Below are 26168 nucleotides of genomic sequence, written 5' to 3'. Positions count from 1 at the left end.
GTTTGGAAGGACAAACCAGAAGGCTGAGTACAGGGTTAATGGTCGGTTACTTAAGAATGTGGATGAACAGAGGGACCTTGGGGTTCAAGTCCATACATCCCTCAAGGTCGCACACAGGTTGATAGGATTGTTAAGAACGCCTATGGGATGCTAGGCTACATTAATAGGGGGATTGAGTTCAAGAGTAGAGAGGTCATGTTGCAACTCTACAAATCTCTGGTGAGACCACACTTGGGGTATTGTGTTCAGTTCTGGTCATCTCATTATAGGAAGGATGTGGAAGCTATGGAGAGGGTGCAGAGGAGATTTACCAGGATGTTGCCTGGATTGGAAAACAAGTCTTATGAGGCAAGGTTAGCAGAGCAGGGACTTTTCTCTTTGGAGTGTAGAAGGATGAGAGGGGATTTGATAGAGGTCTACAAGATTATGAGAGCCCTAGATAGGGTGGATAGCCAGTACCTGTTTCCCAGGGCACGATTAGCAAACACTAGAGGGCATATGTACAAAGTTAAGGGAGGGAAGTTTAGGGGAGACATCAGGGGTAAGTTTTTCACACAGAGGTTTGTGGGTGCGTGGAATGACTTGCCAGGGATGGTGGTGGAGGCTGATACATTAGGTATTTAAGAGCCTCTTGGCAGGCACATGGATGAAAGAAAAATAGAGGGTTACGGAGTAGTGTGGGTTTAGTACTTTTTTTAAGGAATATATGGGTCGGCACAACTTCGAGGGCTAAAGGGCCTGTACTGTGCTGTAGTATTCCAGTGTCTAGCAGTATTAACCACCCAGCTATGTTGTAAAGTAGTGAGGCTGATGCTGGCAGAGGAGGTGTGGCAAAGAACAGCAGCAGCGTGAAGCTGGTACGCTGCCTGTGTATATACTGAATGAACACAGATTAATTGTAGATTGATTCTGTCTAACCTACAAATAGCATCAGAAAATTGATTGGGTCTTTCATTATGTTGTACGACGTGGGCAGTCATGGTTTATTTATGACCATGATTGTTATTGGCAATTTTTTCTACAGAAGAGGTCTGCCATTGCTTTCTCCTGGGCAGTGTCTTTACAAGACAGGTGACCCCAGCCATTATCTATACTCATCAGAGATTGTCTGCCTAGTGGTCACATAACCAGGATTTGTGACACGCACCGATTGCTCGTACGAGAATCCTTCACCTGCTCCCATGGCTTCACGTGATCCTGATTGGGGGGCTAAGCAGGTGCTACACCTTGTCCAAGAGTGATCTGCAGGCTAGTGGAGGGAAGGAGCATCTTACATCTCAATTAGTAGAGATGTACCTCCACCCTACCACCCAGAATATTGGTATTCCTTTGAAGTCTATTTCCCTGAAGTGGAGGAAACTTTAAAATGTTCTGCATTTCTCCCCCGGTGGTTCTCCTTCCCTTTCTCCCATGGTCCACTTTCCTGTATTCATTCTTCTTCAGCCCTTTAAACTTTTCCACCTATTTCCTCCCAGCATCTCATTTCTTCCCTCATCTACTTACCCTTTCACCTGGCTTCACTTATCACCTCTAGCTTGTACTCCTTCCCCTCCTCCCACCTCCTTATTCTGATTCTTCCCCTCTTCCTCTCCAGTCCTGGTGAAGAGTCAGTCATCATCAGATGGAGTAAAATCACAGCCCTGGGTGAGGAGCAAACAGTCAATGTTTCAGGACTGATGAAGGGTCTCAGCCCAGAATGTTGACCATTTATTCCTCTCCATAGATGCTGCCTGACCTACAGAGATCCTCCAGCATTTTGTGTGCTGCTCAAAATTTCCAGCATCTGCAGAACCTCTTGTGTCTAAAACGTTAGAAGGATCTTTGTTTGCCTTCCTCCTCCATCACCTGATGATGAGTTAGGTTGTGGGTAATAACTAGCCCACACTGAAACACCACCTTAAACAGAGAAGTGACTTTCTTTATGACAGAAGGGCTGTGATATGCTGTTCACTCATTCAGCATGATTATAGTACCCAACTGTTAGGTATGTTTCTCAACCCGTAATTAGTGGTGTTAGCCTTCAGAAGTTAATTACGCGAAATGCTTCAACTTGTCATAAATTCAAGGGTGTAACCTTGAACAGTCATGGAAAATAACGTGTTACAGTTACTCGTTGAGTTGAGTTGAATATTTCCGGTCAAGTTATTGATCAATACGACTCAACATCACTGCTACTAGTCTTGTAATACTTTAGGATAGCACACATAACTTAGACACTTTATTAGGTACACCTATACAGCTGCTTGCCAATCTAAATATTTAATCATCCAGTCATGTGGCAGCAATTCAAGGGATAAAAGTATGCAAACATGGGCAAGAGGTTCAGTTCTTGTTCAGACTAAACATCGGAATGGGGAAGAAATGTGATCTAAGTGACTGTGACCATGGTGTGATTGCTGGTGCCGGACGGGTGGTTTGAGTATCTCAGAAACTATTGATCTCCTGGGATTTTCACACACAACAGTCTCTAGAGTTTATTGAGAATGGTGTGAAAAACGAAAAAACAAATCCAGTGAGTGGCAGTTCTGTGGGCAAAAAGACTTTGTAAATGAGAGAGTTCGGAGGAGAATGGCCAGACTGGTTCAAGCTGACAGGAAGGTGAGAGTAACTCAAATACCTATGTGTTACAACAGTGGCGTGCAGAAGAGCGTCACCAAATGCACAACATGTTGAACCTTGAAATGGATGAGCTGCAGCAGCAGAAGACCATACCTGATTCCTCTCCTGTACCTAACAGAGTGGCCACTGAGTGTAAAGGAAAAGAGTTGATAGAGATGATGTTCAATGTTGTTAAATTTTTTTTGATAAATGAAGAGGAACTTTAATTGACCAAGCAGGGAGATTTGGGTAATTTCTGACGACTTTTCTACTCTGAGACGGGCTGTCAGCATGCAAAAGTGCAACTCAAAATTCACCGAGAACCCCCAACAGTTTCTCCTGTGGTTCTTTATACAATCCACAAGAACTATTTAAGTGACTTAAACAATGTTTGTCATTTACTACTGCTGTCTCTGATGATCAGCTCTGGTCTGCTCATGACTAGATTAGACAAAGAGCATCATCATCTTTCAATCACTGCAAGAACCCTAGAGTAGAATTGATTTTATTCTTCTAACTTTACACTGGCTTTCCACATCAGGAAGCATTTTCAAAGATTGGGGACATCCACCTAGCATCCTCTTTGACTTTCCACCATGAGGCAGGAGACTCCAATGCAAAATGACAAGAACAGTTAGGATAACAAACACCTTCTTCCTTCAAGCCATTAGGCTTCTGAACACCCTGCCACATTGCATTCAAAGTGTTACCGGTTAATCTGTTCTGTACCTTACAATGTTTAATTTATGCAATTTACAGTGTTTGTTTATGCATAATTCATTTGTAGATTTAATTCTTACTTGCCTCAGTTGTTGTGTGTGATATATGTGTTATGTGTATTGCTGTGCTTTACGCTCTGGTCCAGAGAAACGTCTCGTTTGAAGGTATATATGTATGTAATTAAATGACAATAAACTTGACTTGACTTAACTTGACATTTACAGCCACATGGAAGTTCTGCAATTTCCACATCGGTAAAAGACCAGTGTTCATGATTAGAAGACTATCCATCTTCGTGAGATGCCAAACAGCTACAGATCTAATGTGGAATGAATCAAGCTTGCGGTGTTGAATTCAGCAGCAGTACGGCTACCAAGGCAATGGGAAACAACGTATGCATATCATCAAAGATCTGAAGCTTGACTGATTGCAAATTGACAACTAATAAAATTCAATTGCTCCAAAAGGATATCATGATATAATTCAGGTTGTCGGTTGACAACCGGCCTCACAACCTTACAGGAAAAGCTGCATTTGTCAAATCTGTCTACAAGTATGACATTTTAGAAAATCTCTTTGCATTTCCTATTAGTGGATATATGGTACCAGCATATCAAATTCAATTTCATATTAGATGGCTTCTGAACAATTTAAGGTTTCTTTACTCCTCAGATTGCTGTAGATAAATTTATTCCTTAATTGGCAGCTCTATTCTGAAACGACGTGTAAAACTGCATGAAGAGTGACATGATCACATCTTGGGTGTAGAACTACTGCTGCTATTTAAATAACTTTATTAGCGTAGCGTTAGTATTTGATTCTTTCTCGGAAGACGTGAACTGAAAGCACATGAACCCTGCGTGATCAGGGAGACAATTATTTCCATTAGAATTTTGGGAGCCTAAAGGTTAAAAGACCTTGGGGGAAAAAAAAAGTTTAATTCTTTAAAACTGCTGATTTAGCGTCATAGTGTCCTCAAAGAAACAGACCTTTTGGCCTATCTAGTGCCTGCCTAGTCCTATTAACCCTCATCTGGACCATAGGCCTCCATACTCCTCCCATCCATGTACCTATCTAAATTACCCTTCAACATACCCGATCAAAACTTTTCCATGGAGGGCTTCCAGACCGTTCTGGCTGACCGGAAGTGCATTGAGAGCGGTAAGCGTAAAGGAGTTGGGTGCTTATTGTTCTGGTTAACAACAGATGGTGCAATCCGGGTCATATTACGATCGAGGAACGTATTTGTAGCCCGGATATTGAACTTTTTACTGTTGGACTTCGGCCGTATTCCACCGAGATACAACACTGGGTGACACGGGAGGTCGTTCCTGCCTGTGGCCATTGAACGTGCAGCTCCTCCCGTGGAGGGTCAGACACCCTGACTTATTTTCCATCTGGCATAGTTTGCATTTTGTTGTTTGATTGTTTGTGGGTTTTGTATTGCTATATTTATGCTCTATTCTTGGTTGGTGCGGCTGCAACGAAACCCAATTTCCCTTGGGATCAATAAAGTGTATCTATCTATCTATCTAACTTTGAAATTAAACTTACAACCACCACTTCTGTTGGCAGCTTGTTCCACCTCCCCCCACCCACTTTCCTGACCACACCCCCTTCCCCCTTGAGTGAAGAATTTCCCCATCAGGTTCCCCTTAAATATTTCAGATTTCACTCTTAACCCATGGCCTCTGTATCTAGTCTCACCCAACCTCAGTGGAAAACCCTGCCTGCATTTACCCATTTGAGTATTATCCAGGCACCAATCCGGATGTCAGAAATTTGAGTGGAGGGAATGTCACTCCAGTCCACTGCCCAAGTAGAAGAAAGTAGCAGTGGGTCATGGCAGTGTAATAGAGCTATGACCAGCGACCAATCTGGACATCAGAAATTTGAGAGGAGGGGACTTCTCTCGGGTTCATTCCCAAGTTGAAAAAGGCAGCAGTGGATCATGGCAGCATAATAGAGCTTTGACCAGCGACCAATCAGTGTTTGGGATCCATTAGCGAGAGTAACTTAAAAGAAAGCTGGGGCAAGCACACCCACCATTGTCACAGTGCCCTTCATTGGAGTGAACAGAATCAGAGCAGTGACCTTGAGGGTTTAACTCTTCGAGGCTCCAGTCAGAGGAAGCAAAGAAAAGAAAAGCTCTCGGTTAAGTTTTCCTTATATTCCTCCCCTTCTTTATATCAGCTCAGCTAGGACAGTGGAGATACGAGGCAGGATAGTGAAATGCTCCTCTGTGGGATTGGGAAGGAAGGGAGACCTCCAATGTCCCTGAAGTCTACAATTGCGAGAAGTGCATCCAGCTGCAGCTTCAAACAGTCACATTAAGGAATTAGAGCCGGAAATGGAAGAACACTCAGGAAGCTGAGGGAATGACAGATAGGACATATAGAGGTAGTTACACCCAAGGTGCAGGACACAGGAAACTGAGTGATTGTCAGGAAGGGGAAAGGGGTTAAGCAGCCAGGACAGAGTGCCCCTGTGGCCACCCCCTCATCAACAGGTATACAACTCTGGATACTATCGGCGGGGGAGGGGGGCGTGCGCAGAAGATGACCTAACAGAGGAAAGTCTCAATGGTCAGGTCTCTGGCACTGAGTCTAGCTTTGTGACTCTGAAAGAAAAAGGGGAGAGGAGGCACACTGTGCTGATATGGATTCAATAGTTAGGGGAACAGAGAGAAAGTTTAGTGGGTGAGAATGAGGTTCCCAGATGGTACGTTGTCTCCCGCGTGCCAGTCTGGGACATCTCAGACTGAGCCTTCAGCATTCTTAAGCATAGCAGAGAACAGCCAGAGAGCGTGGTCGATGTAGATATCAAAGACGTGGGTAAAATAAGTAATGAGGTTCTGCATAAAGAATTTAGGGAGTTTGGTGCGAAGTTAAAGGACAAGGTCTCCAGAATTCTGATCTCAGAATTGCTACCCGTGCCACGTTCTAGTGAAACAAGAACTAGAGAGATGAAAACAACAGGAATTCTGCAGATGCTGGAAATTCAAGTAACACACATCAAAGTTGCTGGTGAACGCAGCAGACCAGGCAGCATCTCTAGGAAGAGGTACAGTCGACTTTCCTGACGAAGGGCCTCGGCCTGAAACGTCGACTGTACCTCTTCCTAGAGATGCTGCCTGGCCTGCTGCGTTCACTAGTGAGATGATACAGTTTAAAACGTGGCTAAGGAGATGGTGTAGGAGGGAGAGGATTAGTGGATGACTGGGCTGTCTTCCGGGGAAGGTGAGACCTCTACAGTAGGGATGGTTTGCTGCTGAACAGGAGGGGGACTAATATCCTAGTGGGAAAGTTTGTTATTGCTGCACAGTGGGGTTTAAACTAGTGTTGTGGGGGCTGGGAACTAGAGTGCCAGAACAGTTAGTGGAGAGGCTGTGGAGGCAGATGTTGGTAAGACCTCAGACAAAGTCACGAATCAAAAAGTTGAGCTTGGTGCGACTAGTGTCCTGAGCTGCGTATACTTCAATGCAAAAAATATTGTTAGAAAGGTGGATGAGCTCAAGGTGTGGATTAACACCTGGAATTTTGACATTGTAGTCCTTAGTGAGACTTGGTTGCAGGAGGGGCAGGACTGGCAGCTCAATATTCCAGGGTTCCGTTGTTTTAGACACAACAGAGCAAGCGGGGGGGGGGGGGCGAGTGGCATTACTAGCCAAGGAAAATGTCATGGCAGTTCTCTGTTAGGACAGATCGGTGAACTTGACTAGTGAGGTGTTATGGATGGAACCAAGGAATATGGAAGGTATGGCCACATTAATGGGGCTGTATTACAAACCACCCAGCAGTCCTAGGGATTTAGAGAAACACATTTTAAAGAGATTGCGGCCTGTTGCAGGAAACATAGAGTTGTTATAATAGATGATTTTAACTTTCCACATATTGACCTGGAATCCACACTGCAAAAGAACTAGATGAGACAGCGTTTAGACCACAAGACCATAAGACAAAGCAGCAGAAGTCGGCCATTCGGCCCATCGAGTCTGCTCCGCCATCTTATCATGAGCTGATCCATTCTCCTATTTAGTCCCACTCCCCCGCCTTCTCACCATAACCTTTGATGCCCTGGCTACTCAGATACCTATCAATCTCTGCCTTAAATACACCCATTGACTTGGCCTCCACTGCTGCCAGTGGCAACAAATTCCATAGATTCACCACCCTCTGACTAAAAAAATTTCTTCGCATTTGTCAAATGTGTTCAGGAAAGTTTCCTTCATTAGTACATAGAAGTCCCAATGAAAGAGCATGCGATACTTGTCTGCTGTTAGGGAATGAAACAGGGCAGGTGACAGAAGTTTTTGTAGGGGGACACTTTACAACCAGTGACCACCTTGTCATTAGTTAGAAAGTAAATATCCATAAAGATAGGTCTGGTCCACAGTGGGGGGGGGGGGTGCGTGAGATTCTGAACTGGAGAAAGGCCAGTTTTGATGGTATCAGATATGATCTAGCAAGTGTGGACTGGGACAGGCTGTATTCTGGCAATGGTGTACTTGCCTACAACACTCCTTTGGTCAACATATTCTGATATATCATAACCCATATATTTAACTTTTTTAATGTCTTTTACATTTGTTTTTCATTTTTATTGTGATTCTGGAACTGTTTAAGCCTGTAATTTGCAGTTCAGAGATCGTTCAGGTGTTTCAGCACTCAACAATCTCCGAGAAGATTCTGGAAAGAAGAGCAGAGTGCGGGAACCTTGTGATGAGAATGCTGCAGGACAGCTGCGGGACATGAACCGATGTTCATCTCCATTTCGCCGATTAACTTCCATTGTTCGCCAATTAAAGCAATGAGGGAGATTGAAACATGAGGTGAATGTGGAAGGAGAGTGCAGGCTGCCTGTCTTTTGATTGCTGGTGGGATCACTGCTACAGAGAGGGGAGACTGCATTTTAATCGCTTATGGATCACTCTACTATAGAGAGAGAAATATCTGCCACTGGATCAAGAGAATGTTACCCAGGTTTTCTGCAGTTTGGATTTGGACTTGGACTGCAGACTTTTTCAGTCTTATAGTTTTTTATATTCTGTGTTTTTCACTCAATCTTTCTCATTTGAGGAGGACCCTGGTCAGACCCCACTTGGAGTACTGTGCTCAATTCTGGTTGCCTCACTACAGGAAGGATGTGGAAGCCATAGAAAGGGTGCAGAGGAGATGTTGCCTGGATTGGGGAGCATGCCTTATGAGAATAGGCATGGCTTATGAGAATAGGTTGAGTGAACTTGGCCTTTTCTCCTTGGAGCGACAGAGGATGAGAGGTGACCTGATAGAGGTGTATAAGATGATGAGAGGCATTGATCATGTAGATAGTCAGAGGCTTTTTCCCAGGGCTGAAATGGTTGCCACAAGAGGACACAGGTTTAAGGTCCTGGGGAGCAGGTACAGAGGAGATATCAGGGGTAAATTTTTTACTTAGAGAGTGGTGAGTGTGTGGAATGGGCTGCCGGCAACGGTGGTGGAAGCGGATACGATAGGGTCTTTAAAGAGACTTTTAGATAGGTACATGGAGCTTAGTAAAATAGAGGGCTGTAGGTAAGCCTAGTAATTTCTAAGGTAGGGACATGTTCAGCACAGCTTTGTGGGCCGAAGGGCCTGTATTGTGCTGTAGGTTTTCTACGTTTCTATGTTTTTTTGTGTGGGGGGAGGGGGATTTGGGGGTTGATGTGTCTGTTCTGTTTTTGTTCATTGTTGTGCAAGGAGGAGGAATTTATATTCTGTGTTTTTTACCTGATCTTTCTCATATATTTTTATGCAGGGAGGAGGGATTTGGGAGTTGATGATCGGCTGCCAGTCTTTTCTTTCTTGGTTTCATGGCTATCTAGAGAAGGACTGCAGAGCTGTATACTTAGATAATAAATGAACCTTTGAACTTTTGACAAGCAGGAGAAAATCAGCAGGTGCTGGAAATCCAAGCAACACACACAAAATGCTGGAGGAACTCAGCAGGCCAGGCAGCATCTCTGGAAAAGAGTACGGTCGATGTTTTGGGCTGAAACACTTCAAAAGAACTGGAGAAAGAAAGATGAGGTTTAGAATGGGGGGAAGGGAGGGAGAAACACAAGGTGATAGGTGAAACTGGGAGGGGGAATGTGAAATAAAGAGCTGGGAAGTTGATTAGTGAAAGAGATACAGGGATGGAGAAGGGCAAATCTAATAGGAGAAGGCAGAGCCCATGGAAGAAAGAAAGAGGGGGAGGAATCCTCGAGGGAGGTGATGGGCAGGCAAGGAGATAAACTGAGAGATGGAAATGGGAATAGGAAATAATGAAGGAGGGGCATGGAGGCATTACTGGAAGGTTGAGAAATCGATGTTCATGCCATCAGATTGGAGGCTTCCCAAATGGAATATAAGGTTTTGTTCCTCCAACTGAGTATGGCCTCATCGCAACAGTAGAGGAGGCCATGAATTGACATGCTAGAATGGGAATGGGACGTGGAATTAAAATGGGTGGCCACTGGGAGATCTTGATTTTTCTAACACATGGAGCACAGGTACTTGGCGAAGCAGCCTCCCAATCTACGTCGGGTCTCACCGATATACCGGAGGCTACGCCGGGACCACTGACCACAGTGTATGACCCCAACAAACTCACAGGTGAAGTGTCGCCACACCTGGAAGGACTGTTTGGGATCCTGAATTGTACTTCACTTGCAGGTCTGTCCACTCTTATTAGATTCATCCTTTTCCAGCCCTGTATCTCTTTCACCAATCAACTTCCCAGCCCTTAACTTCGCCTTCCCCCTCTCGGTTTCTCCTATCACCTTGTGTTTCTCTCTCCCCACACTCCATGTGGTCTTCTGCTGCTGTATCCCTTCCATGACAAGGTTCAATGTGATGTGCAATCAGAGGTGCTCTTCGTCACATCACTGTTGTAACATGTAGGTACTTGAGTTACTGTTGCTGGAGTTTACTGAATATGTCGCCTTTCAGTCAGCTTGAAACGCAGTGGCTATTCTCCTCCGATCGCTCTCGTTAACAAAGGCATTTTCACCCACAGAACTGCTGGTCACTGGATGTTTTAAAAAATTTTCATACTATTCTCTGTAAACTCTAGAGACTGTTTTCTCGAGCGTTCATGGGCACTGTCTCCCCACTATCAAGGACACCTTCCAAAGGCAGTGCCTCAGGAGGACTGTTTCCATAATTAACGGCCCCCATCACCCAGGACACGTCACCTCTCATTGCTGCCATCATGGAAGGGGAGTACAGGAGCTTGAGGAACGTTTCAGGAATAGTTTCTTCCCCTCTGCCAGCAGATTTCTGAATGGACAATGAACCCATTAACTATATTAACTATACTAACACTACCTCACTATATTGCTCTTTTTCAGCAACACATTTAAAAAACATATCTTTTACTGTAACTTACAGGAATTTTATGTGTAACCAGGTGACCGTTGAATATCATTTTTTTTATTGTTGAGGTGCACCTACGTATTCACCTTGGTAATGCTAAAATAGCTGCCCGTGCCTTTAAGAGAAAACGGTGATGCAATTTTGCATGGGTGGACTAGAACGAGGAGTTGCCATGTCCTAGAAAGGTCAATGTTGGAATGCTTTTCCCAGGTTTGGTGAGGAACGGTGAATAATATTTGATAATATACCTGTAAATTTATTTATACTTGTTTGTAAATTTAGAATATCAGTAATTTGATGTGCTTTACATGTGGAGCCTTTAGATTTTTGCAAGTAAATTGATCAGCGCTGAATAGTGTGATTGCTAAGTTCCTTAATTGGCCTACTAGGTTAGTATTTTCAGTAATTCAACTACAAGGCAAAATGTTGTAAAGGATGGATGGTTTAAAAAGTAAAAATAGCATGCAGTCAGATTGTCAGGAAGAGCAGGCAAGCGATGGGACTTAGTTGCGGCCAATAGGCTGAATATCAAAACATGAGGGATGCAGAGTCAGAAAGGATAGCAAATATGGCACTCAAGGTGTCGTATCTACATGTAATGCATGTAGTATTAGAAATAAGGTGGATGATCTTGTTGCAATATTATAGATTGCCAGGTATGATGTTGTGGCCATCACTGAATCGTGGCTATAGGATGATTGTAGTTGGGAGCTGAATGTCCAAGATTACACATTATATCAGAGGGATAGGAAGGTATGCTGAGGGGGTGGTGTGGCTCCACTGGTAAAGAATGGCATCAAATCAGTACAGAGATGTGACAGGATCGGAAGATGTTGAATCCTTGTGGGATGATTTAAGAAACTGCAAGGGTAAAACGACTCTGATGGCAGTTACGTACAGGCCTCCCAACAGTGGCTGGGAGGACGACCACACATCACAACAGCGAATAGAAAAGACGAGTCAAAAGGGCAATGTTATGGTAGTTATGAGAGATTTTAACATGCAGGTCGATTGGGAAAATTAGATTGGTAATCGATCTCAAGTGAGTGAGTTTGTTGAATGCCTAAGAGATGGCTTCTTAGAGCAGTTTGTCATTGAGTCTACTAGGGGATCAGCTATACTGGATTGGGTGTTATGTAATGAACCGGAGGCAATTAGGGAGCTTAAGGTAGAAGAACACTTTGGAACCAGTGATCACAATATGATTGTGTTCAACCTAAAATTTGATAGGGAGAAAGTAAAGTCTGATGTAGCAGTATTTCAGTGGAGTAAGGGAAATTACAGTGGTATGAGAGAGGAGTTGGCCAAAGTAAATTGGAGTTGGCCAGGGATGTCAGCAAAGAAGCAATGGCGTGCGTTTCTGAGGAAGGTGCAGGACATGTGTATTCCAAAATAAAGAAATACTCAAATGGTAAAATAGAATAACCGTGGCTGAGAAGGGGAGTCAAAGCTAATGTAAAAGCAAAAGAAAGGACCTACAACAAAGCAAAAATTAATGGGAAGATAGAGGATTGGGAAGTTTTTAAAAACCTACAGAGAGCAACTAAAAAAATCATTAGAAAGGAAAAGATGAAATATGAAAGTAAGCTAGCAAATTATATCAAAGTGGATAATAGAAGTTTTTTCAAGTATGCTAAAAATAAAAGAGAAATGAGAGTGGATATAGGAGCACTAGAAAATGAGGCAGGAGAAATAATAACAGGGGACAAGGAGATTGCTAATGAACTAAATGAGTATTTTGCGTCAGTCTTCACCGTGGAAGGCACTAGCAGTGTGCCTGATGTTGTAGTATGTGAAGCAATTACTGTTACAAGAGAGGTGATGTTCAAAAAGCTGAAAGACCTATAAGTACATAAGTCACACGGACCAGATGAACTTCACCAGTTAGCGTTAGTGATTGTGGTGGTATTAGAAATAACCTTACAAAAATCATTGGGCTCTGGCATGGTGCAAGAGGACTGGAAAATTACAAATGTTACTCCAATCTTTAAGAAAGGAGGAAGATGTTACTCCACTCTTTAAGAAAAAATATTATTGACCAGTTAGCCTGAGCTCAGTGGTTGGGAAGATGTTAGAGTCAATTGTTAAGGATGAGGTGATGGACTACTTGGTGTCACAGGACAAGATAATACCAAGTCAGCATGGTTTCCTTCAGGGAAAATCCAGCCTGACGAACCTGTTGGAGTTCTTTGAGGAGATTATAAGTAGGATAAATAAAGGGAAAGCAGTGGATGTTGTATATTTGGACTTTCAGAATGCCTTTGACAAGATGCTACACATGAGGCTGCTTACCAAGTTAAGAGCCCACAGTATTACTGGAAAGTTACTAACATGGTTAGAGCATTGGCTGATTGGTAGGAGGCAGTGAGTGGGAATAAAAGGATCCTTTTCTCGTTGGCTCTAGTAACTAGTGGTGTTCTGCAGGAGTCGGTGTTGGGACCACTTATTTTTATGTTGTATATAATGATTTAGAATAGATGACTTTGTTGCCAAGTTTGCAGACGATATGAAGATTCGTGGAGGGGCAAGTAGTGTTGAGGAGATAGGTAGGATACAGAGGACTTAGACAGATTAGAAAATTGGACAAGAGAGTGTCAAATTAAGCACAATGTTGGAAAATTCATGGTCATGCACTTTGGTAGTAGAAATAAAAGTGCAGGCTATTTTCTAAACAGGGAGAAAATCCAGGAATCTGAGATGTGGAGGGACTTGGGAGTCCTTGTGCAGAACACCCTGAAGGTTAACTTGCAGGTCGAGTCGGTGGTGAGGAAGGCAAATGTCATGTTTGCATTCATTTTAAGAAGTATAAAATACAAGAGCAAGGACGTGATGCAGAGTAGATGTGGAAAGGTGTTTCCCATGGTGGGAGAATCCAGGACAAGAGGGCACAGCCTTACGATAAAGGGACGCCATTCCGAAACAGGGAAATTTCTTTAACCAAAAGGTGGTGAATTTGTGGAATTTGTTGCCACATGCAACTGTGGAGGCTACGTTGTTGGGTGCATTGAAGGTAGAGATTGCCAGCTTGATTAGACATGGCATCGAAGGTTACGGAGAGCAGATAGGAACTGGGGTTGAGGAGGAGATAGAAAAAATGGATCAGCCATGATTGAATGACAGGGCGGACTCGATGGTCCATATGTCCTAATTCTGCTCCTATGTCTTATGGTCTTATGAAGCCATGGGAGCAGGTGGTGGATGGTCGTATGAGCAGCTGTTGCATATCACAAGTCCTGGTGATGCGACCGCTGATGCAAGGCAGACAGTCTCTGAAGAGTATTGATAATGGCTGGGGTTACCCGTCTTGCAAAGACACTGCCCAGAAAAAGCAATGGTAAACCACTTGTGAAGAATCATTTACCAAGAACAATCATGGTCATGGAAAGACCATGGTCGCCCATGTCAGCGAACAAGTTTAATAGGGCTCATGAGGCTGGAAGGTCCTGTTACTGTGATGTATGTCTATATAAGCACTCTTCCCATTCATGTAATTATCCAAATTTCTCTTAAAATTGCAATTGTTTACCCCAAAGCAAGAAAGCTCACAACTCAAACCAAGGCTCAAAGCAGCATGACAACAATGATTAATCAGTAAAATTAATTCATTTTCTCTTCATTTTATAAAACATTTCCAATTTCTTCTATTGCTTCTATGTAATTGACTCCACTGTCACATTGTATGACAAATTAATCATAATTATGTCAGTAAAATGCACCAAAAGTAATCTTTATTACTGTGAATGCAAAGAATACCCACTAAAAATAAGTAAATGAAGTTTCTTTTCTTTAAGTCAGACCTGTGGGTGCCACGGTTTCACAGAGTTTAACGTGACGCTATTAAAGCTCGTGGTGTTCTGGAGCTTGGAGTTCAATACTGGTGTTGTTCTGTATGGAGTTTGTATGGCCTCCACATGGAATGAATCAGTTTCCTCCACATGGTGCGGTTTTCTTTCACATTATTGAGAAAGTAAGGAGGCATGGGTTCCAAGGGGACATTGTTTTGTGGATCCAGAACTGGCTTGCCCACAGAAGGCAAAGAGTGGTTGTAGACGGGTCATATTCTGCATGGAGGCTGGTAACCAGCGGTGTGCCTCAGGGACCTGTTCTGGGACCCCTACTCTTTGTGATTTTTATAAATGACCTGGATGAGGAAGTGGAGGGATGGGTTAGTAAATTTGCTGATGACACAAAGGTTGGGAGTGTTGTGGACAGTGTGGAGGACTGTCAGAGGTTACAACTGGACATTGATAGGATGCAAAACTGGGCTGAGAAGTGGCAGATGGAGTTCAATCCAGATAAGTGTGAGGTGGTTCATTTTGGTAGGTCAAATATGATGGCAGAATATAGCATTAATGGTAAGACTCTTGGCAGTCTGGAGGATCAGAGGGATCTTGGGGTCTGAGTCCATAGGACACTCAAAGCTGCTGCACAGGTTGACTCTGCGGTTAAGAAGGCATACGGTGCATTGGCCTTCATCAATCGTGGGATTGAGTTTAAGAGCCGAGAGGTAATGTTGCAGCTATATAGGACCCTGGTCAGACCCCACTTGGAGTACTGTGTTCAGTTTCGGTCGCCTCTCTACAGGAAGGACGTGCAAACCATAGAAAGGGTGCAGAGGAGATTTACAAGGATGTTGCCTGGATTGGGGAGAATGCCTTATGAGAATAGGTTGAGTGGACCTGGCCTTTTCTCCTTGGAGTGACGGAGGATGAGAGGTGACCTGAGAGAGGTGTACAAGATAATGAGAGGCATTGATCATGTGGATAGTCAGAGGCTTTTCCCCAGGACTGAAATGGCTAGCGCAAGAGTGCATAGTTTTAAAGTGCTGAAAGTAGGTACCGAAGAGATGTCAGGGGTATGTTTTTCACTCAGAGAGTGGTGAGTGCGTGGAGTGGGCTGCCGGCGGCGGTGGTGGAGGCGGAAACAATAGGGTCATTTAAGAGACTCTTGGATGGATACATGGAGCTTATAAAAATAGAGGACTATGGGTAAAGCCTAGGTAGTTCTAAAGTAGGGAAGTGTTCAGCACATCTTTGTGGGCCGAAGGGCCTGTATTGTGCTGTAGGTCTTCTTTGTTTCTATGTTTCTATTCCAAAAATGTACCAGGTAGGCTAATTGGTCATTGTAAATTGTCCTGTGATTAAGCACATGGATGAAAGAGAAATGGAGGGTTATTTAGAGGGCGGTTAAAGTTGAGGGCTGTTAAGGAGATTTCAGACTTCTCAATACGCACTTGGACGAAAAAAGTTTGGAGAATTAAATTGGAGGGCTATTAGGGAGATTTAGGAGACTCTTGAATAGGGACATAGACAAAAGAGAAGTGGTAGACTCTGCAGGAAAGAAGTCTGATTGTGAGCCAATGGGTCTGAGCTGTTCTGTTCTATGTTCTTAATGGCTAGGTCAGCAAATATTCATTGTGGAGCGATCAGGCAATCTAGTCAAATTGTAATAGAAACCAATAAACAAGCTGAATTGTTATTTATGTCCAGTGAATTCCCTCTTATTGATTTCTCATTATTTCCTTCTTTATCATCTAAATGATGATAATAATCAAGTACTTTCTTAATTACTGGCAACAATCTGCTGGAAGAATTCAGCAGGGCAACGAGCATCTGCGGGAGGAGAGAACATATCAGCGTTTCTGCATTTGGTCTGAGGGAAGATAGCCATTATAAAGAGGGGTGGATGGTGAGGCTATTGGGTGAGTGGTGGACAGTGGAGGGGTGAAGGAAGCCAACAGAGTGAGCCAGGTAGAGGAGGGGCAGAGGCCTAGTTGGAAGTCAGAGGGAGGTGAATGGCAGACAAGCAAAAGGCAGGTGGGGGTCAGGCCAGGGGAGCTGAGAGTGGAGATAGGTAAGAGGATGATAAACAGGAGCACAAAAGTCACTAGAGCTGGAATCAGTTAAGTAATGACGGTGAAAATGAAAACCATTAGGGGAGAGACGAAGGGCAGGTGGAACTGGAACCAGATGGGAGAGAGGGAGCCAGAAGGTGAAACACGTGGATGAAACTAGACGTGGATTGGAGACACAAAATGTTTGAAGGGGGGTGGGGGGTGGTGGAGCAGCAAGTGGGAAAGGGGACAAAAGTTGGAGCCCTGGAGGAAGAATGGAAGGAGACAGAGAGAGGCTGCAAATACACTCAAAGTGAGGGTTATCTGGAATTGGGAAATTCAATGCTCATACCATTTTGTTGCAGACGAACTAATTGCAATATGAAGTGTCGTCAGTAGAGAAGGCACTGAATGGACAGACTCACGGAAGGGAAATTGAAGGGGCAAACAACCAAAAGCCAGGATGACCACTGAAGATGGAGTGTTGGTGTTGTGTAAAATGGTCTCCCAGTCTGCACTGGGTATCGTATGTGTTGAGGAGGCTACGTGATGATGTTGGAGGAGGTGCATGTAAATCTTTGTCTCATCTGGAGGTGATGTTTAGGTCCCAAGATGGGAAGTGAGGGATAAAGATTGGATTAAAGATTAGCTTTATTCGTCACATGCAGTGAAATGCGTTGCTTGCGTCAATGACCAACACAGTCTGAAGATTGCTAGAGGCACTCCTCAAGTGCCACCATGCTTCCTGCAGTGGTTAACGAAACAGCTTCAATTTCTGCCACTGCCTCTGAGGAGTTTGTACTTTCTCCCCATGAATGCAGGGGTTTCCCCCATGTACACCCTCCCTGAGGAATGTGCGGGTTTCCTCCGGGTGCTCTGGTTTCCTCCCACGGTGCAAAGACATGCAGGCTGGCAGGTTAATTGGGCATATGAATTGTCCTATGATTAGGCTGGGGTTAAATTGGGGGATCGTTGTGCTGTGCGACTCAAAGGGCCAGAAGGGCTATTCTATGCTCTATCTCAATAAATAAACAATCAAACGAATAAATAAGTAGCTTTGCTGCAGGTTTCTATCCCAAACTCATACATCTTTGGAATGTCGGAGGAAATTAGAGCACCCAGAGGTCACAGGAAGATCTAACAAACTGCTTACAGACAGCAGCAGAATTGAAGCTGGGTTCTGACAGCTGCCACGCTACCATGTAAAGAGGTGTAAGGACAAATGCTCCTGCTCCAGTGGTCAGGTGAGGTGGGCCAGGAGGGATGGGCAAACCAGGGAGTCATGGAGCGAAAGGTTTCTGCCAGAGGTGGAAAGGGATGGAGAGGAGAAGTTGCAGCTGGTGCTATGAGAAAATAATGTGAATGTGGAGACTAGAAAAATTCTGTGTTCCATTTGGAAGAAGACCTGGCTAAAGGACGCATGTCTCTGGGAGCTGAACGTCCAAGGATACACGGTGTATCGGAAGGATAGGAAGGTAGGCAGAGGGGGAGGCGTGGCTTTATTGGTAAGAAATGATATTAAATCATTAGAAAGAGGTGATATAGGATCCTAAGGTGCAGGATCTTTATGGGTTGAGCTAAGAAATTTCAGGGATAAAAGGACCCTGATGGCAGTTATTTATAGGCCTCCAAACAGCTGCAGGGATGCGGACTACAAATTACAACTGGAAATAGAAAAGGCTTGTCAGAAGGGCAGTGTTATGATAATTGTGGGGGATTTTAACATGCGAGTGGATTGGGAAAATCAGGTCGGCACTGGATCTCAAGAGAGAGAATTTGTAGAATGTCTGCGAGATGGCTTTTTAGAACAGCTTGTTGTTGAGCCCACTAGGGGATATAAACATAGAAACATAGAAAATAGGTGCAGGAGTAGGCCAATCGGCCCTTCGAGCCTGCACCGCCATTCAGTATGATCATGGCTGATCATCCAGCTCAGAACCCTGTACCAGCCTTCCCTTCATACCCCCGATCCCGTTAGCCACAAGGGCCATATCTAACTCCCTCTTAAGTATAGCCAGTGAACTGGCCTCAACTGTTTCCTGTGGCAGAGAATTCCACAGATTCACCACTCTCTGTGTGAAGAAGTTTTTCCTAATCTCGGTCCTACATGGCTTCCCCTTTATCCTCAAACTGTGACCCCTCGTTCTGGACTTCCCCAACATTGGGAACAATCTTCCTCCATCTAGCCTGTCCAATCCCTTTAGGATTTTATGTTTCTCAATAAGATCCCCCCTCAATCTTCTAAATTCCAACGAGTATAAGCCTAGTCGATCCAGTCTTTCATCATATGAAAGTCCTGCCATCCCAGGAATCAATCTGGTGAACCTTCTTTGTACTCCCTCTATGGCAAGAATGTCTTTCCTCAGATTAGGGGACCAAATCTACACACAATACTCCAGGTGTGGTCTCACCAAGGCCTTGTACAACTGCAGTAGTACCTCCCTGCTCCTGTACTCGAATCCTCTTGCTATGAATGCCAGCATACCATTCGCCTTTTTCACCGCCTGCTGTACCTGCATGCCCACTTTCAATGACTGGTGTATAATGACACCCAGGTCTCATTGCACCTCCCCTTTTCCTAATCGGCCACCATTCAGATAATAATCTGTTTTCCTGTTTTTGCCACCAAAGTGGATAATCTCATACTTATCCACATTAAATTGCATCTGCCATGAATTTGCCCACTCACCCAACCTATCCAAGTCACTCTGCATCCTCTTAGCATCCTCCTCACAGCTAACACTTGGGTATTGTGTAATGAACCGGAGGTGATTAGAGAGATTGAGGTGAAGGAACTCTTACGAGGCAGTGATCATAACATGATTGAGTTCACTGTGAAATTTGAAAAAGAGAAGCTGAAATCTGATGTGTCGGTGTTTCAGTGGAGTAAAGGAAACTACAGTGGCAAGAGAGAGGAACTGGCCAAAGTTGACTGGAAAGGGACACTTGCGGGAAAGACAGCAGAGCAGCAGTGGCTGGAGTTTATGTGAGAAGTGAGGAAGGTGCAAGACAGGTATATTCCAAAAAAGAAGAAATTTTCGAATGGAAAAAGGATGCAACTATGGTTGACAAGAGAAATCAAAGCCAAAGTTAAAGCAAAGGAGAGGGCATACAAGGAAGCAAAAATTAGTGGGAAGACAGAGGATTGGGAAGTTTTTAAAACCTTACAAAAGGAAACCAAGAAGGTCATTAAGAGAGAAAAGATTAACTATGAAAGGAAGCTAGCAAATAATATCAAAGAGGATACTAAAAGCTTTTTCAAGTATATAAAGAGTAAAAGACAGGTGAGAGTAGATATAGGACCGATAGAAAATGATGCTGGAGAAATTGTAATGGGAGATAAGGAGATGGCAGAGGAACTGAACGAGTATTTTGCATCAGTCTTCACTGAGGAAGACATCAGTAGTATACCGGACACTCAAGGGTGGCAGGGAAGAGAAGTGTGCGCAGTCACAATTATGACAGAGAAGGTACTCAGGAAGCTGAATAGTCTAAAGGTCGACAAATCTCCCGGACCAGATGGAATGCATCCGTGTGTTCTGAAGGAAGTAGCTGTGGAGTTTGCGGAGGCATTAGCGATGATCTTTCAAAAGTCAATAGATTCTGGCATGGTTCCAGAGGACTGGAAGATTGCAAATGTCACTCCGTTATTTAAGAAGGGAGCAAGGAAGCAAAAAGGAAATTATAGACCTGTTAGCTTGACATCGGTGGTTGGGAAGTTGTTGGAGTCGATTGTCAAGGATGAGGTTACAGAGTACCTGGAGGCATATGACAAGATAGGCAGAACTCAGCATGGATTCCTTAAAGGAAAATCCTGCCTGACAAACCTATTACAGTTTTTTGAGGAAATTACCAGTAGGCTAGACAAGGGAGATGTAGTGGATGTTGTATATTTGGATTTTCAGAGGGCCTTTGACAAGGTGCCACACAAGAGGCTACTTAACAAGATAAGAGCCCATGGAATTATGGGAATGTTACATACGTGGATAGAGTGTTGGCTGATTGGCAGGAAACAGAGAGTGGGAATAAAGGGATCCTATTCTGGTTGGCTGCCGGTTACCGGTGGTTTTCCACAGGGGTCCGTGTTGGGGCCGCTTCTTTATACATGGTACATCAACGATTTGGATTATGGAATAGATGGCTTTGTGGCTAAGTTTGCTGATGATACGAAGATAGGTGGAGGGGCCGGTAGTGCTGAGGAAACGGAGAGTCTGCAGAGAGACTTGGATAGATTAGAAGAATGGGCAGAGAAGTGGCAAATTAAGTACATTGTTGAAAAGTGTATGGTTATGCACTTTGGCAGAAATAATAAATGGGCAGACTATTATTTAAATGGACAAAGAATTGAAAGTTTGGAGATGCAACGGGATTTGGGAGTCCTCGTACAGGATACCCTTAAGGTTGAGTCAGTAGTGAAGAAGGCGAATGCAATGTTGGCATTCATTTCTAGAGGAATAGAATATAGGAGCAGGGATGTGATGTTGAGGCTCTATAAGGCACTGGTGAGACCTCACTTGGAGTACTGTGGGCAGTTTTGGTCTCCTTATTTAAGAAAGGATGTGCTGACATTGGAGAGGGTACAGAGAAGATTCACTAGAATGATTCCGGGAATGAGAGCGTTAACATATGAGGAACGTTTGTCCGCTCTCGGACTGTATTCCTTGGAGTTTAGAAGAATGAGGGGAGACCTCATAGAAACATTTCGAATATTGAAAGGCATGGACAGAGTGGATGTGGCAAAATTGTTTCCCATGATGGGGGAGTCTAGTACGAGAGGGCACAACTTAAGGATTGAAGCGCACCCATTCAGAACAGAGATGCAAAAAAATTTTTTTGGCCAGAGGGTGGTGAATCTGTGGAATTTGTTGCCACGGGTGGCAGTGGAGGCCAAGTCATTGGGTGTATTTAAGGCGGAGATTGATAGGTATTTGAGTAGCCAGGGCATCAAAGGTTATGGTGAGAAGGCGGGGGAGTGGGACTAAATGGGAGAATGGATCAGCTCATGATAAAATGGTGCAGCAGACTCGATGGGCCGAATGGCTGACTTCTGCTCCTTTGTCTTATGGTCTAAGATAGTGTGAGGGCAGAAATCTGAAAAACAGAACGAACAGGAAAGAGTGTTCCATAAAATACAGCAGAATGGGAGCTCCATCTCCTAAAAATGACATTGTAATTCTGAATTCTGCTATTGTCTCCCCTAGTACCATCTCTATGTACTGATGATCAGAATGGAAGACATGCAAAGTATCCTCTCCACATTCACTCGATTTCTGCCTTTCAATGAGATTCCTCACCTTCCCCAACCATTCTTCTAAACTCCAGTAAGTTCAGGCCCAGAGCCATGAAACACTCCTCATTTGTGAAAGAGCAAGGAATTGCATTGAAATATAATGAGTATTGGAATGTGTAGACAGAGTGGATGTGAAGAGGATATTTCCTATAGGGGAATGTCTGGGACCAGAGGGCACAGCCTCAGAAGAGAGGGACATCCATTCAGAACAGAGGTGAGAGGAATTTCTTTAACCAAAGGGTGGCGAGTCTGTGGAATTCATTGCCATAGACAGCTGTGGAGGCCATGTCACTGGGTACATTTAATCTGGAGGTTGATAGATTCTTGATTAGTAATGGTGTCAAAGGTCACTGGGTGAAGGCAGGAGAATGGGGTTGACAGGCTCAGCCATAATGGAATGGTGGAGCAGATTTAATGGGCTGAATGGCCTAATTTTGCTTCTGTGCCTTATGATTATTGGATAATGTCATTTTAATACATGCTTACATTTTTGAAAGCAGAGAATTTCTCCAATGCCCTTAGACGTTTGGCTTGGCTAGTAATACAACTCAAAAGCAAAATTTCAGACAATACCTTAAGTTAAAGCAGAAATAGCAGGCAGAATCTGTGAAAACAAAATCAAAATTAACATAATGACATTTCATCAGATCAGCGTTTTATCAAGTAAAATTTCTCGGTTTGTTCTAATGCTCATTCTGAGATATTTCATTCTGTGTTTGTCCTCCTTAGTGATGTCGGCTTCCTTCGGGATTTTTAAAATTCCCTTTTATTTGTTCCGCTGAGGCTTCTTTGACTGAGCTAAGAAAGGAAAAGTTTGCAATTTTGAGAGTGTCAAAGGCAGAAGTGACTGCAATTGCTATTGCTAGGGAGAAGGTGCTTCCAAAGCTGCAGGTTTGAAAGTATCTAGTCACCCAGAAAAGTCTGAAAGTCACCTAGACCAGATAGACTACATCCCAGTGTTCCAAAAGAAGTAGCTCAAGAGATTGTGGAGGCATTAATAATGATCTTACAAGAATCACTAGATTACAGCATGGTTCTGGAAGACTGGAAAACTGCAAATATCACTCAACCCTTCAAGAAAGTGAGAAAGGCAGAAGAAAGGAAATTATAGACCAGTTAGCCTGACCTCAGTGGTTTGGAAGATGTTGGAGTCGACTGTTAAGAATGAGGTCTCAGGGTACTTGAAGTCACATGATAAAATACGCTATAGTCAACATGTTTTCCTCAAGGGAAAACCTTGCCCGACAAATCTGAATTCTTTGAGAAAATAATAGGCAGGAAAGACAAAGAAGAATTGGTGGACATTGTGTACCTGGATTTTCAGAAGACCTTTGACAAGGTGCCACACATGTGGCTGCTTAAAAAGACAAGAGTCCACGGTATTATAGAAAAGATTCTATCATGGATAGAGCCTAAAGCCTTGACTGATTGGCAGGAGGCAAAGAGTGGGAATAAAGGGAGCCTTTTCTGGCTGGCTGCCGGTGACTAGTGGTGATCTAGAGGAGTTTACCAATTCTTTTACGTAATATGTCAGTGATTTAGTGAGTTCATGGCTCCGTGGCCAAGTTTGCAGATGATATGAAGCTAGGTAGAGGGGCAGAAAGTGTTGAGGAAAGAGGGAGGCTGCAGGACTAAGACATATTAGGAAAATGGGGAAACAACTGGCCGATAGAATACAGTATCGGGAAGTATATGGTCATACATTTTGGTCGAAGGAACAAAAGCATAGACTATTTTCTAAACAGGCAGACAATTCAAAAATCTGAGGTGCAAAAGGACTTGGGAATCCTCAGCCAAGATTCCTAAGGGTTAATTCGTAGGCTGAGCCAGAAGTGAGGAGGCAAATGAGATGTTAGCATCAATTTTGAGAGTGCTAGTATATAAAAGCAAGGTTATAATGCTGAGGCTTTATAAGGCACTGGTGAGGCCTCACTTAAAGTCCCTTATCTAAAAAAGGATGTGCTGACATTGAAGAGGGTTCAGAGGAGGCTCATGAGAATGGTTCTGGGAATGAAAGAGTTAATGCATGAGGAGTATTTGATTGGTCTGCGCCTGCACTCACTGAAATTGAGAAGAAAGAGGGGAGATCTCATTGAAACCTATCATATGTTGAAAGGCCTAGATAGGATGGATGTGAAGGGGATGTTTCCTAGAGTGAGGGAGTTCAGGACCAGGGAACACAGCCTCAGAACAGAGGGAATAGAAGGAATTTAGAATAGAGAGGAGGAAGAATTTCTTTAGTCAAAGGGTGATGAATCTCTGGAATTTGTTGCTGCAGTCGGCTGTGGAGGCCAAGTTATTGTGTGTATTTAAGGTGTACACTAATAGACAATAGACAATAGGTGCAGGAGTAGGCCATTCAGCCCTTCGAGCCAGCACCGCCATTCACTGTGATCATGGCTGATCATCCACAATCAGTATCCAGTTCCTGCCTTATCCCCATGACCTTTGATTCTGCTATCTTTAAGAGCTCTATCCATCTCTTTCTTGAAAGCATCCAGAGACGTGGCCTCCACAGCCTTCTGGGGCAGAGCATTCCATATATCCACCACTCTCTGGGTGAAAAAGTTTTTCCTCAACTCCGTTCTAAATGGCCTACCCCTAATTCTTAAACTGTGGCCTCTGGTTCTGGACTCACCCAACAGCAGGAACATGCTTCCTCCTCCAGCGTGTCCAATCTCTTAATAATCTTATATGTTTCAATAAGATCCCCTCTCATCCTTCTAAATTCCAGTGTATACAAGCCCAGTCGCTCCAATCTTTCGACATATGACAGTCCCGCCATCCCGGGAATTAACCTTGTGAACCTATGCTGCACTCCCTCAATAGGCTCATGATTAGTCAGGGTGTGAAATGTTATGGGGAGGAGGAAGGAGCAGGGGTTGAGAGGGAAAATGGATTAGCCATGGTGAAATGGTGGAGCAGACTCAATGGGCTGGATGTTCTAATTCTGCTCCTGTCTCTTATGGTCTTCTAGTTCGTCCAGCATTCTGTGTGTGTTGCGCTGGATTCCCAGCATCTGCACAAACTCTTGTGGTCCTGACTCGTATCAATTTCCTGTATGAGCCTCACTCAAGGTGTCCAGTGGCCTTTAACAACCGCTGCTAGGCTTGTGGATGGATGTCAAATTTCACTGACCGAAGGATTACATTGACTGGAACTTTGATAGTAAGACACATCTGTTCATGTCGTCACAGGAAGCTATTAGCTGAATTATGAAGGGATTTTCCAAAACACTGGCCGAACCTTCAGGAGACGTGTTTCAACTGGACCTAACTGAAATTTGGAAATTGGGAAAGGTGATCAACAGAATTCCTCTGGGCTAATTTCCAAAACCCTGGAGATATACGTTGGACGTTAGGAGCACGTTTCCACCTGAAAGGCAGTAATTGTTTGGGATGAAATTGCGGCATTGGGAAATAAAGTGAATTCAACGGTCTGAAATGGCTGGGATTAACCTTGATGCATAAGTAGCCAATGGTAAGTATTTCCAGGTCACTTAGCAGAAATCCGGAAACTGCAGCATGGTGTGAGTGAAATTTATCCGATGTAATTTCTGTATCAGAATCAGAGTTAATATCACTGACATTATGTTGTGAAATATATTGTTTTATGACAACAGTGCAGTGCAATACAAAACATAAAAAACTATAAATTACAATCAGAACTATATATACAGGACAGTGTGTAATGTAGGGATCTATTTCTTTTAGCGCAATGACTCCCCTAGCACTGATTATTGACTGATACCTTACGCATGTGCATTGATTTGTTGGTCTCTCTGCAAAAGGAATATACAGTACATGTTACCTTCTTCTCCAAGTGCATGCCTTTATTTATTTGATATGTAGTTGTACAGACACTACAGATTGGCGATGAGTACCAACCTGAGTGTCAGCGAATATCACAGACTGCACTGACAGTTACGAGACGACAGAACTCAGAGGAAGGGAGAGAGGCAGCGAGAGGAAAGAGCAAAGTGAACCTGTACGGTGACGGAGAAGGTGGTCTTGGACGCTAGAAAAGGACGTGTGAGTAACAGTGCACAGTGAGAGATGCTCCGCTAAGAAAACTACAGTAAAGTAATGTGACAATGGCCTTAGTTGGGAAAGTTGATGAATTTGATAGTGCTAATGAGGACTGGGAATTATACATTGAGAAGGTTAAACTGTATTTTAATGCTAATGATGTGACTGAGATAAAGAAAGTCTCCACACTTCTTAGCTTAATAGGTGCTGGAATGTATAATCTCTTACACAATTTAGTAATTCTTGAAATGCCAACAAGCAAGACATTCGACAAAATCATTGCAAATTTGCAAAAACACCTGAGTCCAAAAAAGCTAGTAACA

The sequence above is a fragment of the Mobula hypostoma genome, chromosome 2, assembly GCF_963921235.1.
Source record: "Mobula hypostoma chromosome 2, sMobHyp1.1, whole genome shotgun sequence".
NCBI classification, from domain to species: Eukaryota; Metazoa; Chordata; class Chondrichthyes; order Myliobatiformes; family Myliobatidae; genus Mobula; species Mobula hypostoma.
This window is presented reverse-complemented; position numbering follows the sequence as displayed.